The sequence below is a fragment of the Heterocephalus glaber genome, unplaced genomic scaffold (genome assembly GCF_053883595.1).
Source record: "Heterocephalus glaber isolate CG9 unplaced genomic scaffold, H.glaber_assembly_v1.0 deba00001781, whole genome shotgun sequence".
In the NCBI taxonomy this organism is placed as follows: Eukaryota; Metazoa; Chordata; class Mammalia; order Rodentia; family Bathyergidae; genus Heterocephalus; species Heterocephalus glaber.
This window is the reverse complement of record NW_028258467.1, coordinates 4,133,019-4,156,205: the sequence shown is the minus strand read 5'-3', so window position 1 is coordinate 4,156,205 and position 23,187 is coordinate 4,133,019. Positions and strand designations below refer to the sequence as shown.

At 48.5% G+C, this 23,187-nt stretch overlaps 1 long non-coding RNA gene and 4 other non-coding genes across 5 annotated transcripts; 2 read left to right on the top strand and 3 right to left on the bottom strand.

Annotated features, from left to right (window-relative positions):
- Nucleotides 1-2,255: 2,255 nt before the first annotated feature.
- On the bottom strand, nucleotides 2,256-2,327 carry Trnap-agg (transfer RNA proline (anticodon AGG)). Its single transcript has one exon. It is a non-coding gene; the product is annotated as a tRNA-Pro (tRNA).
- Nucleotides 2,328-15,559: 13,232 nt separating this feature from the next.
- Nucleotides 15,560-15,631, top strand: Trnap-cgg (transfer RNA proline (anticodon CGG)). Its single transcript has one exon. It is a non-coding gene; the product is annotated as a tRNA-Pro (tRNA).
- An 89-nt stretch (nucleotides 15,632-15,720) lies between these two features.
- Nucleotides 15,721-15,793, bottom strand: Trnak-cuu (transfer RNA lysine (anticodon CUU)). Its single transcript has one exon. It is a non-coding gene; the product is annotated as a tRNA-Lys (tRNA).
- Nucleotides 15,794-18,441: 2,648 nt separating this feature from the next.
- LOC110345756 (uncharacterized) lies at nucleotides 18,442-22,412 on the top strand. The gene is made up of 3 exons (XR_002389350.2): nucleotides 18,442-19,187; nucleotides 19,371-19,548; nucleotides 20,771-22,412. It is a non-coding gene; the product is annotated as an uncharacterized LOC110345756 (long non-coding RNA).
- Nucleotides 22,413-22,777: 365 nt separating this feature from the next.
- Nucleotides 22,778-22,849, bottom strand: Trnap-ugg (transfer RNA proline (anticodon UGG)). The gene has a single exon. It is a non-coding gene; the product is annotated as a tRNA-Pro (tRNA).
- Nucleotides 22,850-23,187: the final 338 nt, after the last annotated feature.

Here is a 23,187-nt window from a genome sequence, read left to right as displayed (position 1 = left end):
GAGACAGGAAAGTTAGTTTTTCTGGATATTGGCAAAGTTATCCCATGCCAGGAGCTGTAGACAGAACACCTGAGGCTTAGCTGTGAGCTCTCTGACATGCTCACAGATAAGGCTCTATGCTGATGTCCCCTGCTTTAAACTATAAAAGCATAGCTGGGGCCAGAGATTTAGCTCAGTGGCTCTGCCACCTGCCTCGAAAGCGCAAGATCCCAAATTAAGTCCCCCGTACCAAAAAAAAAGTATAGCTGGGGGTATGAAAGGGAAAGGTAGGCCCCCTGCTGGAAAACAATGGCTTCGGAGCTCATCTGCAAACCCGAGCCGGTGAAGCACAGAAGTTAAAATGTGGTTGAATCGTGGTTATAACTTCTTGTTCTGGGAGTCAGAAGCTTGAAATCAAGATGTTGCTGTGTTTCTCCATGGACTCCAGGGCAGAGAATCCATTCTGCCTCTTGTCTAGTTGTTTTGTGGCTGCCTCCAGTCTCTTGCAATCCTTGGCCAGCAACAGGATTTACTCAATGTCATTTCCGGAAGTAACACCTCAAGAAACACTTCTCAATTCCAAGATGCTGACACTTTTAGCAGCCAGAAAAGAATTTCTCAAATCATTCTAAAGGCAGGTTTTTAAAAAATAGCAAGAGACCTTTTTTTCTAAAAAAATTATGTATGAATTTTACAGACATTAGATGAAGAAAATTAGTAAAAAGAAGCATAGATGCCAGCAAACCTAGTGTTTTGCCATGTACTTTCAAATGTCCCTGGATTTTATCTAAAATAGTCATTCTATTTCAGTTATTCTTAGAACAAACTATATTAAATTTTTTGTAAGTGACTTGAAAAAGAAAGGGAAAGGTATATGACAGGCAGTATAACGCACCCCCCCAAATTGTTGATGTCCCAGTCCCCAGAACCTGTGGTTATTCTAAGCTACGTGCCAAAGGAGAATTAAATCACAGGTATAATTAAGGTTACTAATCAAATGACCTTGAGATGGGAGGTTATCCCGGATTATCCAAATTGGGTCAATGTAACGGTGGAAGAGGGAGGCAGAAGAGAACCAGAGATGGCAGTTTGGGAAGGATCAATTGTCCTTGCTACGTGTGTGTGTGTGTGTGTGTGTGTGTGTGTGTGTTGCTTGGATGAAACCCAAGGTCTCACTCGTTCTAGGCTTTACTACTTTACTACTTTACTGCTTTACTACTGAGCTACACCCCCAGTGCCATCTAATGTTTAAATTTCAATTACATTGTGTTTTTATACCTAAAAATATTTTGTTCTTTTTGTAATCTGGAAGATTGAAAGAACATTTAAATAGCTTTCTGTTCTCAAAGATATTTTTATCTTCTCTTTCATTTCTTTAGACATGGTAGTATAATCTATGTCTAATAATCTTAGCATCTGAAATCTGCAATTTTGTTTCTCTTGCCTGTTGTTTATGGGTTGTTGCTCATTGTACCTTGTTTCCTTGTTATTTTTTACAGGTGAACTGTCATTTTCCTTGTAAATTTCATTGTATAGGGAATTATGTAGGGAATTTGTAAGATGTAGACTAAAAGTGTATTTTCCACCAAAAAGAGATTGTTTCCTTCTGCCAGAGGCATTACCAGTCATGGATCATTTTAATTTAATCTTTTGTTTCTGTTCTTTTTTTTCCTTTCTCTCTCCTTTTTCTTTTTTCAACTGATCCTCAAATACATAAAATCAAATTATTCATAATCCTTGCTTCTGGGGCATTCTCAAGGCTACATTCCAAACTGAACCAAGACCCTGCCTGTAACATGTCCTCAGAGTAGAGTGGGAAGACCTCAGGCCTATTGGGCAGCCTTCCTTTTTCAACTAGGATGGAGAAGAGCCCCAGAGGCTGTGCCCAGGTGAGTAGTGATCCGGAAGGAAGGGGGGAGAGGGGAAAGCCTCGAGCCACCAGCTACAAAAGCCAGGCTCCCTCTCCACAAATTCTGCCCCCCTGAGCCGTGGGTGTGGGTGGGAATCCCAGGCTGAGGTCTGAAAGGCCTCTGCTGTGAAGAAGACTATCCTCTTAACATGGGCAGGGGGGACTCCGCAAACCGACTAAAGCATCCTGTCAGGCCCAGAGCTCCAATTTAACTGTAACAAGTGGCAATGGGCAGCTTCAGTCTGAACCTTTTTAACAATTGCCTTTCTAGAGGTCAGACTTGGATTCCAGCTCTAAGCTTGAGGGCCGAGTCCCAATCTACCTGCATCGGGAGGAAAAGGGTAGGGTATGATTGGAGGGAAAAAGTGGGCTTGTCCGGGATTTGAACCCAGGACCTCTCACACCCTAAGCGAGAATCATACCCCTAGACCAACGAGCCACATAAGTTAGCTTGTCTATTTCTCTCTTTGGCCGTCGTGGCATCCTCAGGGCAGGACCAGAGAAGCTGTGCTGGAAAGAAGTGTCAGATTTCAGACTTCTCTGAAAAGCTAAATTCAAGGAGACGCCTGAGGAAGCCCAGCACCTCCGCCCTCTCAGTGCCCCACAAAGGAAGGAGCAGCCCCCGTGCCCCACAGTCAGGTGATCCCGGAGCCCTGGCCAGCCACTCAGCCCCGCGCCGCAGCTGGAGCTGGAGTGAAGTCAGAGTCACTCTGGCGGGGCAGAGGACTCTTCCAAGAGCAGCCCCATGAAGGAGCCTTGAACTCGCGAACCTGGGCCGCCCCGGGCCATATGGGCCACATGGAAGCCCCACCACACGGAAGCCCCGCCGTGTGGCACCAGCGGGAGTAGACACCTGTCGGTGCCTAGTGTACCTCGCTTCCCCTGCTGCGTTGCTCCCGCTTCCTCAAAACCCAGAAAAGAGCTGCGGACGAGGGTTCTCAAACCCAGGAGACTAGCACCGAAGGCCGAAGCAGGTTTGCTCAGTGGACTGGATCAGCGCGCAGCTCCCGCACTGCCTCAGGTGCCCCAGGATGTCACCTGCAGGAAGCGGTGGCTCTGGAGGAAGATGGCGCAGGCCACCAACGCAACCTTGCGCCAGAAGCTGTCCAGCAATGTGGCCCCTGTCCCCTCCCTGGGAAGAAGGAGCAGGCAGGTCCTTGACCTGCAGGCTCCTTCCGGAGAGCAAGGCCCACGTCCGGGTTCGTGGCCACTTGTCTCTGTGACGTCCCTGTGCGTAGGCTTGACCTGATCCCTGAAATCCAGCAAATCCAGCCTGGACCATTCGCCCCGACCCTTCTGCACCCAAGCCACGAATTCCCTCGCTCCCTCTGGGCAGGAAGATAGGGAGTGTAGGCATGCAACACCCTGATTTAGATAAGGACTACACCCGCCCATCTCCCTCACTTCTCAGCAGTGCACTAGCAGGGGCTACAAGCCTCAGTATCCCCTAGGGGGAAAAACTTAAAGAGCTCCTGTGGGATTTGAACCCTGGACCTCTCAAACCCAAAGCCAGAATCCTTAGACCAAGAAACCACACCTACAAGTTTCTTCTTTTTTTTTCTTTTTTCTTTTTTTACCGGAATTCGAACTCAGGGCTTCTCGCTTGCCAGGCAGGCACTGCACTCATTTATTTCTTTTTAAGGATACAGGGTTACATCCTGTAGCCCAACTTTCCCCCAATTACTCCATAACTCCGTAATCACTACTCATTTGTGGCTTGGGAAATGAGGATTTGCAGATCAGCAGCCATCCTCATGTTGCAAAGTGAACATTTGTTCTGCTGCATAAACCAATGAGGTGACGGGCTGGCAAATTTTCCACTCTCCACCCACCTCATCTTTAACAAAGGAGCCAACCACCCTCATTGGAGGAAAGATATCCTATTTAATAAATGGTGTTGGAAAACCTGGACTTCAACCTGCCAGAGATTAAAACTAGACCCATACCTATCACCATGCACTAAACTAAGATCAAAGTGGATTAAAGATCTAAATATTAAGACAGAAACACTAAACTTAATGGAAGATAAGTTAGGTAGAACTCTTGAAGACATTGGCATAGGAAAAGACCTTGTGAACAAAACCTCAGTAGCACGGGAACTAGCACAAAGAATCAACAACTGGGATCTCATCTTATTAAAAAGCTTCTGCACTGCAAGAGAAACCACCAACAGAGCTAACAGACAACCTACAACATGGGAAAAAATTTTTAGCAGCTGTACCTTAAACAAAGGTCTACTATCTAGAATATATAAAGAACTGAACAAAAACAGACCCCCCAAATTCAAAGACCCAATTCAAAAATGGGCATCTGAAATGAACAGACATTTCTCAGACAAAGAAGTAAAAGCAGCAAATAAATATATGAAAAAATGTTCAACATCACTGGTCATTTGAGAGATGCAGATGAAAACAACACTAAGATTCCACCTCACCCCAGAAAGAATGGCTGCTATCAAGAAATCAACCAATAACAAATGCTGGTGGGGCTGTGGAGAGAAAGGAACCCTTCTCCATTGTTGGTGGGAGTGCAGACTGGTGCAACCTCTGTGGAAATCAATATGGAGATACCTCAAAGAACTAGGGCTGGAAGTCCCATTTGATCCACTTATTCCACTGCTGGGGGTCTTCCCCAAAGAATTAAAAGAATCATACCACAGCGATATATGTGCGCCTGTGTTCATAGCGGCACAGTTTGTAATAGCTAAAGCTTGGAAACAGCCCAAGTGCCCATCAACTGGAAACTGGATAAAGAAGATGTGGGGTTTTTTATAAAATGGAGTACTATTCAGCCATAAAGAAGGAGGAACTAGAGACATTTATAGCTAAACGGATGCATATTGAGACCATACTCTTAAGTGAAATAAATAGGACACATGTGAAAATACCAAATAGTTTCTCTAGTGTGAGAAACTGAAAGTGTAAATAAGGATTAAAATGATTAAAATGAATAATTGATCATTTGAAATAGGAAAATGTCCAAAGGCGTAGGGGTGATGGGAGGGGAAGGCAAAAGGAAAGAAGGGAAAGGAAAAATTATGAGAAAAGAAAAAAATGGAAACGAAATCTATGTAAATAGGGAAGGGTGGAGGGGGGTGAAGGGCACACAGGTATTGGGGAAAAAAGTAAGAATCAAGATGCATCATGTACAGGTGCAAGCACCCAATGATAAGTGTAAATGTATACCTAAAATGTACCAATGAAACAATTTAAGGAAAAAAAAATTTTTTTCCATTCTCTTAAGTATTTAACTATTGTAAAATATAGATAAATAAATATATATCATTAAAGAGGAAGACTTTCCATGCATGGTAATCATGTTAGAAATCACAAAGGAAAGGTGCAAATTTTATACAATTTTTTTAAATGGCAAATGAGAATTTAAACAAAATACAACATAAATGACAAACCAAACGCTTACACATTGGCTATGTAGATTTAAAGCCTTAAAAAAGAAAAACAGGAATTTCTTAAGATGAGAAAAAGAATAACCCATGACAGCAATTGCTAGTCATGGGTCACAATCTGTTGTCTTCATCTTTCTTACCATGGCATGTAGCTGTCTAGAATAAGTATGCTGCTTCCCCCAGGCTTGCTTGTAGGCCTGTCCCAAAGTGGCTTGGGTGGAAAACAGAAAAGCCTTGCTGTGAGGGCAGACTGTCAAACAGCTTTCATGAGAGTTTCAAGATCCAGAAACTGGAAATGCCAGGTGTGTAAAACAAAGTTTCCTGAGTAGCAGTGTATGGTAACATGAGATGTCTGGAATCTAGGATAAAAGGCACCCGTGCCCATCAGTATGGCCTCTTCCAGCTCTGAAGACACACATGGTGTGACCAAAAAACACACTGAAAGTTTAAATTTTAATATTTTATTACAGTAAAAGACATTGTGATTAATCCTCTCAAAATATTCCCTTTTACTTCAAACATCCTCATCCCAAGTTTCTTGCCACTTTGTTTCTTTTTTTTTTTTTTGGTACCGGGGATTGAACTCCAGTCCTCGTGCTTGCGCAGCAGGCAGTGAAACCACTGAGCCAGATCCCTGACCCTCTTGCCACTTTCTGAAGCAAGTTCTGGAAGTATTCTTTTCATGGCTGCTTTGATGTCCTGAATCAGTTCAAAATGTTGACCTTTCGTGGATATTTTGACTTTATGAAAGAGCCAGAAGTTGATACAGAAAAGTTTTAGATAACTTAATAGATTGAATATTAAGGTAGTTGTAGAAGCAAAATAAGTGATGTGTTCTTTTAAGATTTGCTTTTCCTGTAACTCCTTGTTTAAGGTGAAGATTATCTGACTCTAACCAGTAACTTCATTAACCTAACAAAGTTACCATGCCAGGGTGAATTTACAATGTATATGGCCTATCTTGTGTCTGTGACTTGTAAATAGGAACTGGAATTGTATTTCCATATCAAAGACCACTAGGGATGAGATAATGGCTAAAAAGGATATAAAAAGGGAAATGCTGCCCAAAGGGCGGGGATATTGACCAGACTGGTTTCTGGCATGCCCGTCTGCTCGCGAGAAGAAATTTTATTATTTTATCCGAATTCTGTGCCTCTGTGTATTTCTTTCCAAGATTTCTGCAACAAAGTGGCCTGGTGGCAGGCCCAGTGAATAAAGTGGACAAGGACACACTCTGACATTTTCAGGAGACTGTCTTTCTGTTGGATGGCCCTCGTCAGCAGCATTCATTTCTCCACCCCCCTTTACTTGGTCATAGGTAGAGAAGATAGGCAACATGGTGACAGGGAGAACCCCCAGGAACCTGTGACCCACAGGCTGTTTCAGCAAGTTCCATGCCAGTTCTGCAATGTGGTATGCAAAGTTAGCTTTCCAAGATTGTACTGTGAGACCAAAGCGACTCCATTTTGCTACAATGCACTAGTCCCTATTGTCCTCTCAAATTAATGGTTAAAATGTGTTTGCTCTGGGACAGAAGACACAATCTGTACCGAAGCAAAGTTCCTAAGTTAATTACTCAGCCATCTATTTGCCCAGGAAATGAATGTTCCGGGCCCACTATCCATAGAACAATCTGTAGATCTGCTGACCATCAGTATGTGACAGTCGACCACTAACCTTTGTCCCTCTTTTCCCTCATAAAACTTACATGTAGCCACCCCTCAACCCCCGATGTACCTAGTCAATCAGAAATGTACACTTCATGCTTGCTAATTGTCAACCAATCATGTAACTGCTAAATGGAAAATCTCCAAACCTTGCTGTAACCTCTATAAAAAACCTGCTAATTTGAAATTCGGGGCTCTCAATTCTGATCCACTGTGTCGGTGACAGCTGAGAGCCCCTGCTCGAGCTGGAATAAACGACCCTCGTATGCTTGCATCGGGAACGGCTTCCTGGTGGTCTTTGGGACTTTGCAATCTGGGCACAACATTTAGGGGCTCGTCCGGGATCCCCAAGACCCTTAGGATCCCCGTACCGGAGGGTCGACACCGGCTGGTGAGTGTTTTTATGTCTGTAAGGTGTCTGTAAGGTCTGGGGCCCATTTTCTGGTAAGGTCGGCAAACGGTCTAGGCAGATGCGCTGCGAGGGCCGCCGAACTGGGATCCTGGAAGACATTCCGGATCGTTCTGGAGGGGACAGAGTGCCCCATGAGTATGAGTCTGTGAGACTCCTAGGGGGACGATGCGGGTCGCTCCCACGGTACGGCATGGGGCCGTCGTCCCGTTTTCAGTATTGCCTCCGATCGGGCGGAGGACAGTTTTGTCTTGCTTTTTGTTTTTCTGTTGTGTTTGTTTGTCTGTTTATTGTGTTGACTTGGACTGAGATGATGGGACAGACTGTGACTACCCCTCTTTCCCTCATGAAGGACCATTTCAAAAAAGTTAGGGAGCGAGCTCATAACCTAAATTTAGAAATTAAAAGGACTAAATTCATCACCCTCTGTAGCTTGGAGTGGCCCACCTTTGGGATAGGATGGCCACTCGAGGGGACTTTTGATCTAGGGACCACGAAGAGAATTTGGGAAGTTGTCTTCCGTCCCTACACCGGACATCCTGATCAGGTTCCCTACATTGTCATTTGAGAGAGTCTAATCTGCAACCCACCCCCATGGGTCACGCCGTTTTTGCCTCCACAGAAACAGCAGCCAGAGGTAATCCTGACAGCCTGTGAAAAGACTCCCAGAGGGCGGGACACAAAAAGGCAAACTGAAACCAAGCCGACCGCACCACTTTACCCGGTCCTCCAAGGAGAGACCGAGGAAGATCTCATTCCTCCCCCCCTTACTCTCTCTCTTCTCCCCCACGACAACAGGCAGGAAGAGAAGACCAGGCCCCAGCCAGAATTGGGGAGGGAGGGCCGGCTCCAGGTGCCGGCAACCATGATGACCCCACCCAAAACACTCGCCACTGGCGTGCTGCCTTGCCGGCAGGCCCGGCAGACTCTACTGTTTGTCTGCTAAGAGTGATAGGGCCCTCTGATGAGCATGGTAACCAGTCTCATCATTACTGGCCCTTCGCCACCAGTGACCTTTATAACTGGCAGACTCAACACGCCAAATTCTCTGATAGCCCTAGGGATTTAATTAACCTATTAGAAACTGTTTTGTTCACTCATCAGCCCACTTGGGATGATTGTCAACAGCTCCTCCAGATCCTGTTTACCACAGAGGATTGAGAGAGGATCCAAAATGAGGCCAGGAAATTGGTTCCTGATGACAATGGTCAGCCCACCACCAATGTTGACATCATCAACATTTCTTTTCCCTTGTCCCGGCCTGACTGGGACTTCAACTCAGCAGAAGGTAAGGAGAGACTCCGGGTCTATCACCAGGCTCTGTTAGGGGGTCTCACAGCGGCTGCTTGAAAGCCCACCAATTTGGCCAAGATACGGGATGTACAGCAGAGGCCGAACGAAAGCCCTGCAGCATTCCAAGAAAGAATTCAGGAAGACTTCCGTAGGTATACTCCTATGGACCCAGAAGCAAATGAGACAAAGGCAGTTGTAATAATACATTTTGTCAACCAGGCGGCGCCAGACATTAAGAGAAAGTTACAGAAAGTAGACAGATTAGGAGAAAAGAGTATTCAGGACTTAGTGACAGTGGCGGAGAGAGTGTATAACAACAGGGAAACTGCAGAAGAGAAACAGGTGAAAACTGACAACCGCCAGACCCGAAACCTGGCTCGGATCCTTCTGGCCGCCACTGCAGGAGAGCCGAAAGAACGTGAATGTCATCTGAGAAAGATTGCGATAGAAGGAGAAGGTAAGGGGGAAGGTAGGGAGCGCCCCCGGTTGGGAAAAAATCAATGTGCTTACTGCAAAGAAGAAGGCCACTGGGCCAAAGAGTGCCCCAAAAAACAACAGGAAAGTCGTCACCCCAAGACCCCCATCCTGGCTGTGGATGAACTAAGTGACTAGGGGGGACGGGGTTCAGCACCCCTCCCCGAGCCCAGGGCAACCCTAAAAGTGGAGGGGAGACCTGTCGAGTTCCTAGTGGATACAGGAGCTCAACATTCAGTTTTACTTGAACCTCATGGCCATGTTTCTGATAAAACTTCCTGGGTTCAAGGAGCCACGGGGATGAAAAAGTATTCATGGACTACCCAAAGAACAGTAGACTTGGGAGTGGGCCAGGTAACCCACTCATTTATGATTATACCAGACTGCCCCTACCCTTTGCTGGGAAGTGACTTGCTCACTAAATTAGGGGCCCAAATCCATTTTCAGCCCGGGGGCACAGAGGTCCTTAACCAAGAGGGAAAGTCCATCCAAGTGTTGACCATGAGCCTAGAGGACGAGTATCTGCTACATCAGAAACAGCCCCCTCCTGATCCTGACATGGGACAATGGCTTGCCATGTTCCCACAAGCATGGGCAGAGACTGGGGGCATGGGGCTAGCTGCGCACCGGGCACCTGTGTTCATAGAGATAAAGCCAGGAGCGGACCCTGCGTGAGTCCGCCAATACCCCATGTCCCTAGAGGCCCACAAGGGAATAACTCCACACATCAGGAGGTTGCTTGCCCAGGGTATTCTAAGGCCCTGTCAATCAGCCTGGAACACCCCCTTGTTGCCGGTGCGGAAACCTCACTCAAATGACTATCGACCAGGGCAGGACCTCCTTGAGGTAAACAGGAGAGTCATGGATATCCACCCTACGGTGCCTAATCCATACACCCTTCTGAGTTCACTTCCCCCAAGCCATCAATGGTACACAGTCTTGGATCTCAAAGATGCCTTCTTTAGCCTTCCGCTGGCACCCAAGAGCCAGCATATCTTTGCATTTGAATGGAGTGACCCGGAACAAGGCCTCAACGGACAGCTGACATGGACCCGATTACCTCAGGGGTTCAAAAACTCTCCCACCATCTTCGATGAGGCCCTGCATGAAGACCTGGGTGAGTTTCACCTCCAAAACCCCCAATTGACTCTGTTACAATATGTAGATGATCTCCTCATAGCAGCTGAGATTCGGGAAGACTGCTTAGATGGAACCAAGAAACTCTTGATGGTCATAGGGGAACTGGGGTACCAGGCGTCCGCCAAAAAGGCCCAGATCTGCAAACCCGAGGTAAGCTACCTGGGGTACATGCTTAAAGATGGGCAAAGATGGCTATCAGACACTAGAAAAAAGACAGTTCTTAAGATACCCATTCCAGGTTCCCCTCAGAAAGTTAGAGAGTTCTTGGGATCGGCTGGCTTCTGCCACTTATGGATACCGGGGTTTGTGGAGCTTGTGAGGCCCCTTTATGAGGCAACTAAAGACAATCAGGCCTTTCAATGGACAGAAAAACTACAAAAGTCCTTCGACCAAATTAAGGCTCCCTTGTTGTCAGCACCAGCCTTGGGCTTGCCCAATATTACTAAGCCCTTCCACCTTTACATTGATGAAAACAAAGGAGTTGCCAAGGGTGTCCTAGTCCAATATCTAGGGTCATGGTGCCTCCCAGTGGCGTACCTATCAAAAAAACTCTATCCAATTGCGTCCAGATGGTCCCCATGTTTGAGGATGATCGCGGCAGTGGGCCTGATGGCCAAAGATGCTGACAAGTTGACACTGGGCCAAGAACTGTACGTGACCACTCCCCACACTATTGAGGGAGTCCTAAAACAGCCTCCGGATCAATGGCTCAGTAACACCCACCTGACCCACTATCAGAGCTTACTCCTAAACCCAGCCCGAGTTGTTTTTCAGACCCCAGCTGCCTTGAATCCAGCTACACTGTTGCCAGACCCGGACTTAGAGACTCCACTCCATGACTGTGCTTACATCCTGGCTCAGGTACATGGGACTCGAGCTGATCTGAGAGACCAGCCATGGTCAGATGCTGACAATACCTGGTACACTGATGGGAGCAGCTTTGTTCAGGGTGGCCGCAGGTATGCCAGGGCAGCTGTGGTAACAGAGACTGAGGTCATTTGGGCAGAACTATTGCCCACCGGGAACTCGGCACAACGGGCGAAGCTCATAGCTCTGACCAAAGCATTGACTCTAGGACAGGGCCAAAAGTTAAACATATATACAGACAGCTGGTACACCTTTGCCACCACGCACATTCATGGGGCCATCTACAGGGAGAGAGGACTATTGACGGCCAACGGAAAGACTATTAAAAACAAAGAAGAGATCCTTGCCCTTTTAACGGCCCTCTGGCTACCAAAAAAATTGGCCATTATTCATTGACCAGGGCACCAAAAAAACACTGGCTGTTGGTGCCTGAGTCCTCTGGACAGGGTCATGGTGGCCATTCCCGGCCAGGGGGTGCACTGGTGCTCGCTCAGGCTCTAGAACTGCCAGAGGAACAGGGGCTGACTCTGGTAGGACTGCCCTAGGTTGCAGAGGAGCAGAGTAGCAGAGAGGCAGGAGAACTGGACATACTCTAACCCTAACCCTAACCCGAACCCGAACCCTAACCCTAACCCGAACCCTAACCCTAACCCTAACCCTAACCCTAACCCCGCTAATTTGAAATTCGGGGCTCTCAATTCTGATCCACTGCATCGGTGACGGCTGAGAGCCCCTGCTCGAGCTTGAATAAATGACCCTCGTGTGCTTGCATCGGGAACGGCTTCCTGGTGGTCTTTGGGACTTCGCATTCTGGGCACAACAGTACTCTGTCCCCTGAGAGAAGTGTCAGACTCCCATCCTCAGGTCTACTCCATGTAGGAATTGGTGAGCAGAGGGCTCACCATTAAAAACATTTCTTGCTGCATTCACCATTGTTTTTTGTTTTGTTTTGTTTTTTGAGACAGGGTCTCACTATGTAGCCCAGGCTGGCCTTGAACTCTTGATGAACCTCCTGCCTCAGCCTCCCCAGTTCTGGGTTCACAGGTGTGCACCACCACACCCAGCCATCACCATATTTTTCATCACACCTCAGAAAGACACTTATGAAGGAGGACTTCCAGAACTGCTTCAGAAAGTGGCAAGAACAATGAGATAAGTGTTTGAGATGAGGGAGAGTATTTTGAGGGGGATCAATGGCAATATACCTCATACTGTAATAGATTTAAACTTTCACTGTATATTTCCATCACATCTTATATCTCTTCATTGGGCTGCCAACAACACCAACTTCAATAATTTCTGTAAGAAACTAAGGAAAAAAAATAAAGAAACAAAGGAGGCAAAGGGAGCCCTACCCACTCTCCTACATCCTATATATCTCTCCCATATACCCTCTTTTTGGCTACTGGAAGTAAAATAAAAGGGAAAGAAGGAAGGCAAGAAGAAAATCCAAGATGGTCAGAGTGACACATGCCCGTAGTCTCAGCTACTTGGGAAGGCTGAGGTGGGATGATCACCTGAACCCACAAGTTCAAGACCAGCCTAGTGAGATGGTGTCTTAAAAAAGAACAACCCAACTTGTCATTCTTGATAGTTAATGAATATGGAACAAACTCCATTGACTTAACTGAACTAAACTAACTAATTCATATTGTTTTCAACTGATGAGTGAGTACAAGCTATTATTTCCATGTCTATAAAAGACAAACTAAGGCACAGAAAGGTTAAGCAATGGATCTAAGTTCACATAGCCAGACAGTGTCTGGGGAAGGCTGGCTGGACAGTTACAGTCACAAGTAAACAACCAACTGCCTCGAGAGCTGAATCACAGACAAAGGAAAGAAAAATAAACAGTCAATAAACATGAAATAAAACCCCACATATCTCACTAATGAAGGTTCTTTCCCCATTTCTGTACTATCTACAGCACCTACTTCATTGTAGGTCTGATTTGTCTCACATCACAGAAGCCAGTTAGGGATGCTGTATCTGAATTCTCAAATTTTGGCAAACATTTTAACCCAGCATCTTAAAAATTGCAATAGAACGCATATATCATAAAACTCACCTGTTTTGTTTTATTGTTTTGAGGAGAGGTCTTACTATATGCCCAGGCTGGTTTAAAACTCCTAGGCTAAAGCAATCCTTCTGTCTCAGCCCCTAGAGTGCTGGAACTGCACTGTACCTGGCAAAACCCATTATTTTAAAGTACATACTTGAGTGTTTTTTCAGTATGTTCACAAAGTTATACAACAATAAGCATTAATCTCTGAATATTTTCATCCTCCCCACCAAAAAACCTGGTACCTCTTACTCATTAGCAATCATTCCCTATTCCTCTCTTCCCCTATCCCCTGGCAACCACTAATCTTTCTATCCCCATGGATTTGGATATTCTGAACATTTTTTTCTGGACATTTTATACATACAATAGGTGGAATCATATAATATATAGTCGTTTGTGTCCCAGCTTCTCATACTTAACATAATGTTTTCAAGGTTCATCTCTGTTGTAGCATGGATCAGTACTTTATTCCTTTTTTAACTTCATTCCTTTTTTTTTTTTTTCCAGTTATTTGAGACAGGGTCGAGGCTGGTTTTGAACTCATGGCAATTCTCCTGCCTCAGCCTCCTGAGTGCTGGGATTATGGGTGCATACCACCACACCTGGCTTCATTCCTTTTTATAGCTAGAAAATATTTAGTTTCTGTACTAATTTGCAAGGATTACCATAACAAAGTACTGTAAGCATTAGCTACTCCACCGTTACTGTCAACATCCCTTGTCCCACTGGCTAGGCCAGTGGGACAGAACTGCATATAAGTACCAGCAGCACCAAGCTGCCCCTGTGGGCAGAGATCTGTGAAATATTCCTAGGGTAGTTCCTGGTAAAGTAGGTTGGGCAACTTGGCAATCCCAAGGACTTGCTCCCTCCAGCTGCACTGGGTGCTTCTGGGAGAATCCTGGCAGCCACCTCCCTGGGCTGGAGGTCTCTAATAGGAAGAGGGGCAAGAACAGAGTAGATGGTGGGGACTCCCAAACTAGTAAGGATTGGGATCCCCACCTTCCTCTACTTGATCGAACCTGAGTCATACTCTCTTCCAACACAATCCCCTGGGGACTGGGCTCTGAACAGTGTTACTGAGCCAGGGTGGAAACTGGCATAAAGGTGAACAGAGAAATAAGGTGATATGGGTGGTTCATGGATCCAACTTGAGATTCTTGCTGAGAATAGAGGAGGGTCAAATGCTGGAGGAGCCAGGTTACCAGAATTTCTTCTCTTTTAATAAGGTACAGCATTGCTGTGTTGTGGTCCCTGAGGAGGAAAACCCTTGTAGAATTCTTCCCCAGGGCCTTTGCTAATTCAAGTAAGGAGGCCCTGGGTGTTGGGCATTGGTCCTTGCCTTCTGCTATGCCTTGGCCTTCCAGGGTGGCAAGTCATCTACGGGCCCCCTGGGAGGCAGATGACAGTACTGGACACAGACATCTTTGAGGACAGTCACTCAGTATGGCTCCCTGGGATGAAGAACACTGGCTTTTACAAACAAGTCTCTCCAACATGCGCAAACAGAAGGCCCTTCTCAGGCTGGTTCAGCCAACTAGGCCGTGTGGGGCCAAAATCCACAGCGAATTGGGACTCTCCAATGCCATCCTTGTAGGCCAGGTGTAGTAAAAGATATACCAACCCCTGACCCTGGGAAGAAGAGTCGAATGCTCCACCCACAAAGCTACCCATGTGACCAAATGCCAGCCGGGTCTGCCTGTCTGTTGACCTGAGGCCTCAGCTAACTCAGCTGCTCCTAAGGGACCTTCTCAGAGCGCATGTGTTCCCCTAGCAGCATAGGTATGGGAACCTTGGGCTGAGCCTTCCAGATGCCCGGGAAGTTCTAGGGCTCCAATTAGGGAAAAAGGAGACTGGACAGCAGGGCTCCAATCTCAGGACTGTAGGGGACTGGCTGAACTGCCACAGCCAAAGAACTGTGCCCTTCTTCCCAGCCTCAGACAGGCTAGGGTGCTGAGAGCTCCGTGGAAAGGTGAATCTGACTGGATGACCATCCACTCCCTCCTTTCTATCCCCCTCCGCAGTCTCGGCTCTAAAGCCCCTGGGCTCAGCCGGACAGCAGTCTTTCTTCAAAATGCCTTCTCATTCAAGGCCCCTAGGCGCGTGCGCGTGCGCGCGCGCACGCGCGCACACACACACACACACACACACACACACTTTTCTTTTGGGACAGGAATTAACCATCCCTGCCTCTGTCAATTGTGAAGCAGTCCTTTGCACTGGGCTGATTCCAAGGATTCTCTATTCAGGGCCTGTCTGCAAGGAAGGGCTTAGCTCCTTTGGGAATGTGCCCCAGGCATGCGGAAATGGGAGATATGTGAAGGACGTATTGGAGACACTTTTTCAAGCAGTTGGCTCGTTGGTCTAGGGGTATGATTCTCGCTTCGGGTGCGAGAGGTCCCGGGTTCAAGTCCCGGACGAGCCCAGGAGTGCTGGTTCCTTTTACTTTTAACTCAGAATGCCACAAGGGGTCCCAGTATATTGATTAGAAGTAGTGGATGTGGTTAAAAACTACGCCCAACGTGGGGCTCGAACCCACGACCCTGAGATTAAGAGTCTCATGCTCTACCGACTGAGCTAGCCGGGCTACGTACAGGAATTACCTAAGTGTCTGTAGTTACCATTGTCCACAAATCCCTTCCGCTATTACTGGGGGAAATTGCCCTGGAGTCTCAGGTTTGGAATCAGCGAGGGGGTGGATCTCCCTACGGGGAACTTCGGGAGGTGGACCGAAAGGAAGGAAGACACGCCCACTCAAAGAGACAGACAGACAGAGGCCTGGAAACCCCAGGCTGGAGCCGGACCCGCCAGAGGCAGTGGGCCTAAACCACCTTCTCCCTGCCCCCCCCATCCTAACAAACTTCCCCCCCAGTCGTCCCTCCCTCTCCCGGATGCGAAACTAGAGAGCAGCTTTTTTAGGCAGCGAGGTTAGGGGTTCGGGGCCCAGATAACTAGAAATAGACGGAACAAGGAGTCCCTGCCTATATAGTGGCTCATGAGGCTAGGCCTGGAAGAAGTTCTGGGTCCAAAACTCGGACCGGCTCGCACTTTAAAACCCCCAAGGTGTCCTCTGCGACCCCTGCCCACGCCCCCAACCCTGATTTCTGGCGCCCAGTAAACCCGGAAGGCTCAGAGGCCGCTGCGGGCCTGGAGCGGGGACTGTTTCGCTCCGCGGTGCGGCTCTAGGTCCAGCCAGGGCGACCTTCTGTCTTCCCATCGGCTTGGGCACTCAGGTGAGCCAAAGCTGGAGGCCGGGTGCACGCCCAGAATTGCCCCAGATCAAGGACCCCCTGAAGAGAAGAGCTGTGGGCAGGGCCAGGGTCAAGGAAAGATTCCGAATTTGGGGGCTATAGCCACGTGGCGGCTTTGGGCGCCGAGGCGAGGACAGGGCGGCCTTGGGGGAGGACGGAACGCACTGGATCAGCACAGACCCCGGACTCCTTCCTGGGCCTGGCGAAACTCGCTTGACCCGAGGCGCACGTCTGGGGCTGGTGGTTGGGAGGGTGGAAAACCTTATATACTCTTTTTTAAAAGGTACACGACTGGATTTAATAGCGTCCTCTCCCCCTCAAATTCATGTCCACCTCAGAACATAGGATCTTTACAGCTATAATAAGTCGAGATGTGGTTGTAGTGGGATGGGATGGGTCTAACTCTGTAACTATTGTCCTGAAACAGTAGTATAGGAGACAGACACACAGAGGGAAGGCCATGTGGGGGCAGAGCCAAATGGAAGGGAGGTGTATACAGGACAAGGAACTGCCGGAAGATGGCTGGAAACCATCAGAGGCTGGGAGAAGTGAAGAAGGAGATGCCTCACTGACACATTGCTGGCCTGCAGAACAGGGACAGTATGTTTCTCTTGTGTTAAGCCACCCGGTTTGTGATAATTTGTGACAGTTGTGACAAAAACGAATACGGGTACTACATTAGTAAGACTTTTTTTCTTCAAAAAGCTACACAGGGGGCCGGGAATTTAGCTCAGTGGTTCCGGCGCCTGCCTTTCAAGGGCAAAGTCCCGAGTTCAATCCCTGGTACCAAAAAAAAAAAAAAAAAAAAAGCTACGCAGGTGCATGGAGCTACCTACCTAGTGCACTGGACATGAATTTTTTGTTTGTTTATTTTGTTTTGTTTTTTCATTTCTGTACTGGGGATCAAACTCAGGATCTTGCACTTGCTAGACAGGTGCAGCGCCACTGAGCTACATCCCCGGCCCCCTAGTTGTTTTTTTTTTTTTAAGGACAAAAGCATGAGAGCCTCTCTCGTACCTCCCTAATCTTTTTTTAAATTATTAGTGTATGTTTCTCATACATAGTGATTACATTCAGCTTGGGGGATTGGTACATAGATATATTGCATCCTGACCAGTTTTACTGCCCCTATCTTCCCCCTCCACCTTCTCAGATCGCCTTCCCATCTTTACAGACTCTACCTCCCTGTTTCTTAATATAGCTCTTTTATTTTACTCTTTAATTTATTTATATTTTGAAAATTTTTTTATTTATATTTTGGATCTCTCATAGTAAAGAAAGCATGCAATATTTAACCTCTATGTCTGACTTATTTCACTTAGTGGTATGATCTATGAGTTATTGCTCTTACTCTAAGAGCACCACAAAAAAGTGCTGAGGCCAGCTCAAATGGCAGCCCCAGCACCTGGGTCCCCAAGACCCACTTGACAGCAGTTGACCTGGTTTGGTGTTCCAGAGATAGATGACAACACGCTAGGGTTGAGAGGCAATCCTCTGAAATCATACTTTCTTGGTGGCTTGGTGTACCAATGGCTTCTGTAGTAATCAAAACTCTACACCCAACATGGGGCTCGAACCCACAACCCTGAGACTAAGAGTCTCATGCTCTACAGACTGAGCTAGCCGGGGAGCTGTAGGTATACCCTTCCCTGCTGCACTATCCTGTGTCCTAAAGGTAGGTACTAAGAAAAAAAAACAAAGCTGGGTGCAGATTTGGAGAGACGACATAGATGTGACTACCACAGAGCTGGCCCTCTGGCGTTCTAACAGGTGAGCACAGTCCCCGCTCGGGGACTCCTGGTAGCTGGGACCCTACATCCATCCCCTGCTGCCCCTACCTCAGCTAGCTGCAGAATATGAATCTTTTCACCTCCGCGTTGTGCACCTCCCATTTGTTAGGATTTTTAGCCTGGGGCCTCTGTTCTAGGTCAGGACCTCTCTAAGACCCAGGAGATGGCGTGGAGGTGGCTGGGAATAAGTAAGCAAACAATTTTAAAGGGCTGGCTCGTTGGTCTAGGGGTATGATTCTCGCTTAGGGTGCGAGAGATCCCGGGTTCAAATCCTGAACGAGCCCTTCCCCCCGCCCCCCCTTCAGCAGCAGAGATTCGAGTATTTGAGCAAAGAATCCAGCGGGAACCCTGAGACGATGAGACGAGATCGGCTGCAGCAGCCGCGGGTCCCCGTTATGCAAGAGCGCGCAGCTGGCTCTGATGGCAGTCATTTCGCTCCCTAACCCAGCCGGCGGCCAGTCCCTAATCTCCGAGTCCTGAGTTTGAGACCCAAATTGAGCAGTTTGAGGGACGGCGGCGCAGCTTCCGCTCAGAACACGCCGCGCTCCGCCACTCGTGTGTGGCTTCCAGGCCAGTTTCCCTCGGCCCAGCCGCCCGGGCACCGTGCTGGGGAGCGGTTCGGCCCCGCCTGCGCTGCTGCTTCTGATAACCTCCGGGGGGCGGGGAGGGCGGGGTGCTCAGCGGGGCTCCAGAACTCCGGTGCCTCATGAAATGGACCGCTTCGACCCCCGCCCCGTTTCTCCTCACCTCCCCTTTCACTTCTTGAATTTGTACAGCGGCTACTGAGGCACCTCGTCCTGCAATCCAGGGCCCCACGGGCCTTCCGACCGACCTGCAAGCTCAATCGACGTTGGCCCAACTTTCCTTTTGTCCACGTGGGAGCAGTAACAGGCTCCCCTTTTTCACCCAGCCTGGGAGTGTCAATGGAGGCCTGGCCATGGTAAGAACCCGCAGTCTCAACTTGAATAAGAAAAGATTATTAACAGATACGCACACAGATGATTTATTTTGTTATTTTTTGCGGTTATTTTTTGGTGGGATCAGCTTGCACGTGTCTACCCCTGAATCCTGTTCACGGAAGAGGGCCCCGGGTGGCCACTAAATCTTGTCTGTCGATTCCTAGGTCGGTGTAACCCTGAACCTCAACCCCACCTAGAACTGCCTTGAAGTCCCCTGCGCAGCAGCCACGAAGCTCCCAGCTGACGGCGTACAATTCCCAACCCATTTCTGCTGGCGGCACCGCAGGATCTAAGGGAGGCAGCATTGTCTCCTGGAAGTCTCCAAACGCAGGGTGCAGAAAGGTACATCAAGATGGCCACATCTGTATCATTTTTTTTCTGGGACCACGACCAGCTCTAGCATTTTGATTAGCTGATAGTTAAATGACTTCAGTGATAACTTGTAGTTGCCTGGCTAGCTCAGTTAATAGAGCATGAGACTCTTAATCTCAGGGTTGTGGGTTTGAGGCCCCTGTTGGGTGCTCTTTTAACTTCAGACTTGCTGGTGGTATAAGGAGACTGATGGAAAGGAAGTAACTGACCAGTTCCTGTCAGCTGTACCCTAACATCTCACCATTAGCCCACCAAAGGTCCCCGTAAGCTGTTCCTGTCCTGCTTAAGAAACTTTAGAAACAAGTCTGAGATTTAGAGCTAGATGATTTATAGCAGAGCCAGGCTCTGCTACAACTGTGCATCTGCAGAAGAGCCCTTGTGCAGTCTAGAAAGCAACTTTTGCTAGGACTTTCACTTTCAGAGAGAGGTGTTACTCCAGCAACTCCCTGGCCACAGGCACAGGTCAACAGCAGGATGGAATCCACCTGTTTGCTCTTTCCAGAAGGTGAAGGCAAAGCAGACCCCAACCACTCGCAACCAAAGGGAACCACTACCAAAAAGGATCCCCTAATGAAGGCTGGGCCTTTGTCACATTGCTCACGGGAGCCATCCTGTTTGTCCTTAAAAGGAGGACTTGTCAGCCAGGGATTTAGCTCAGTGGTTCTGCCACCTGCTTCACAAGTACAAGGTCCTGAGTTCGATCCCTGGTACCAAAAAAACCAAAAAAACAAAAAACTAGGGGTTGTCTAGGATTTGAACTTGGGACAGGTTTCACCCTAAGTGAGAATCACACCCCTAGATCAACAGGCTAGTAACAGGCTCTTGTTACCCTAGGTAAGCTTACTCAGGCTGATTTCCAATTGTCAGTTTCTATCAGCTGTCCCCTTTCTTGCTATTGTCAGCCTATAATTCCCTGGAGCTCCCCAGCTTCTTTCACCTGCCCCTTCAGGCCCAAGGACTCTCCTCCAGGAATGCAAACCTTACATGGGAGCTTAGGTGCCACCCAGGAGGGCCCTGCAGAGGGTGGGGGGCTTAAGTGGAAGAAATCGGGCAGCTCTTCAGAAGACAGCCTCTCCATCCTCTTCATACACCTGCAAACCTGGTTTCAGTGCCCAGGCCCAGTCTGGCCACTGAGGTCCAACTCAAATCTGGTTCACCATGTGCTGGTCCTATCTCCCATCTATTCCCACAGGTCTGCTGGGGACTCCATCCATGCCATCAATTGACCAGAAAAGCAAATGTAGCTCCTCTGGGCTTTGAAGCCAAATAGAGTACAAGATCTGGTTCCCAGGGACATTCCTCCTCTGTGTAATCTATCCCTTAAACTATCTGCTTTTCATTCACTAGACAAATGGTGGCTGAGTGTCGCTAGAGGCAGGGCCTGACTCTGTAGAGGGGACAGAACCCAGCAGCAACCTAATGGAAGGGATTAGGTCCTGCACGAAGGAGCGATGCCACAGATTTGGAAGTGGCACTCTTCAGCTAATGGGACTGATAATGGTTTTGCCCTAAAGAGCAAGAGTCTTAATATGTTCAGGCTCGGGAAAAGGGATTGGAGAGGATCCTGGTTACTCAGGGACCAGTGAGGGCTCCTCGGGCAATTTAGTGGGCCCAGGTTCTGAGCAAATGACCTGACTGTGGTTAGGAGCCTGAGGGTCAGGAGCATGAAAGGGACCCCCAGCACATAAGACCCTGCGATTAAGAAGAAAGATTTGTGTACGGTATGGTGGCACATGCCTGTAATCCCAGCATTTGGGAGGCTGAGTCAGGAAGATCTCTTTGAGTTCAAGGACATCCTGGGTTACATAGTGAGTTCAAGGCCAGACTGAACTACACAGCAAGACCCAGTGTGAGAAAGAAGGGAGAGAGAGCGAGAGAGAGCGCTATGTGTTTAGGCCAGAGGCAATGCCCACTGGTGAAGTGGGTACATACTCTGGAGCTCTCACTCTGTGCTCAGCTCACCTGACAGGGACAGTAATCTGCAGGTCTACTTGACTCTAGGACCCAGATTGGGTCATTCTTCCCAGCTTGAGAGGCCCCAAAGTTGCCAAAACCCTCAGTCCCTGACATAATTAACCATCTCTTATTTTTTGCATTCTGATGCTTTGACCTGGGGGCTTCATTGGCTGTGAAGAGACCACACCTCCTAGGTGAGCCAGTTCCTAGAGATAGCAAACAATTCCTCCAGGACTGTACATCTTCAAATGCAAACTCACCAAACCAAAACCCACCCTCGCCTACCCCCAGTGACCCCCTTTATGGGGTCCTCACCCATTGGCTACTGTCCATCTGCCCTAGTCACCGAGGGCCAGGTACTAGACAACTAGGGAGAGTTCCATGCCCCAGAGATACTGAAATTACTCAAACCAGCCAATCCAAACCTGCTTACTTCCTGGTTGGCTCCTTCCAGGAAAACCACTGTACAGGCTCCTGATTATCTCTCCTCCCATCTGCTCACCCTCACTTTGTTTTGGAGCCTATGGTGGTATGCCCCCACCTCTTGAAAACTGGGAGCAACAAAAAAAAATTTGTTTTTTCAACAGCAGTGTCTTCTCCTCTGCTGGCCTCACTGTACCAGGATTAACATAACCTATTAAAGCGTTGCCTCTCTTCTAACGTGGAGAATAGACCCATGTCTGGAGCACAGCCGCCCCATCCTCTGGCTCCTTTCCTCCTCTTTGTTGTGGAAGGCGCCTCTGACAGCCCCTCCAAAGAAAAAGGCACACCTGTGATGCCAGTACTCTGGGGTTACGGGAGGAGGATCACAAATTGGAGCCCAGCCTGGATTTAGAGACTTGGGAGACCCTGTCTTTAAAAAAAGGGGGGGGGGGGGGCTGGGGATGTAGCTCAGTGTGAAGGATGTGGGTTCGATCCCCAGTACCGAAGGCAGAGGGAAGGGCTTTGAAAACGAGGGCTCATCCAGTATTTAAACTCATGACACTTAAAACTGTATGCTCAGAGCAAGCTCCATCCTGAGACCCCACAATTGCCTGGCATGTGTCACCTACACATCTGCAGAGACAGGGTCGGGGAAGGGATTTGCCCTCCTCTTGGATCCCTGGGGCTAGGTCTCACACTCCTTTGTCTGGGTTCCATTCCTCAGCCACACCCAGAACTCTGAGTTCCAAGCCTCAGTCCCAGGGCCCCAGCCGCTGCGTCCCAGAGCCGGGACTCCAAGAGTGTGTCCGCAGAAAAAAGTGGGCTCGTCCGGGATTTGAACCCGGGACCTCTCACACCCAAAGCGAGAATCATACCCCTAGACCAACGAGCCGCCCTAGAGGAAAAAGCTGACTAGGATCCTTGCAGTTCTGAGCCCCCGGCTCCGCCCCGCCTGGGGCTGGCCTCCGGGCTCGTCCCCTAAGGCTGCGCAGGGCGTATTTGGGCGCCAGTTTCAGGGAGCCCAGAGTAGGTGGGGCGGTTCAGGGGCCTTCGCAGAAAGAAGACAGCCCCAAGTCCCCGGCCCACGTCTGAGCCGTCAGGAAGACCAGTGGCTGCGGCCGTGCCCACAAGGGAGTGGAGCCTGAGCAGCCTGCGTGAGCGTCGGGGTCTCACGGCAGATGCCAACCCAGAACTTTCATCCTGCGGGGTCCCCAAGCCCGAGACCAACGA